Below are 243 nucleotides of genomic sequence, written 5' to 3'. Positions count from 1 at the left end.
TCCTCGGTGGTATGGAATTATTCAAAGTAGAACATTTGCATATTATATAACATACGAATTCAACCTTGGTTTAAGTGAATTAAACAGATGTGAAGAAAGAAATTTTATGTAGTTAAAAGATAAGTAAATTGGTTTCTTGTATCAAGATTGTGGGAAAAAGTTGCATATTTTTTCTACGTGTCTGTGTTTTATGTAAATGTTCTTGTGTTGATGTCATTTTTCTTCTTTTTCGCGTTATTCCAG

General features: G+C 29.6%; 1 protein-coding gene across 1 annotated transcript in view; it reads left to right on the top strand.

The window, feature by feature from the left end:
• The window catches only part of LOC119594255 (protein lava lamp-like), a gene marked incomplete at its 3' end in the record, with an annotated part of 60,861 nt that overhangs the window by 34,738 nt on the left and 25,880 nt on the right, over nt 1-243 (top strand).

Source organism: Penaeus monodon, chromosome 33 (genome assembly GCF_015228065.2).
Source record: "Penaeus monodon isolate SGIC_2016 chromosome 33, NSTDA_Pmon_1, whole genome shotgun sequence".
Lineage (NCBI taxonomy): Eukaryota > Metazoa > Arthropoda > Malacostraca > Decapoda > Penaeidae > Penaeus > Penaeus monodon.
This window is presented reverse-complemented; position numbering and strand designations above follow the sequence as displayed.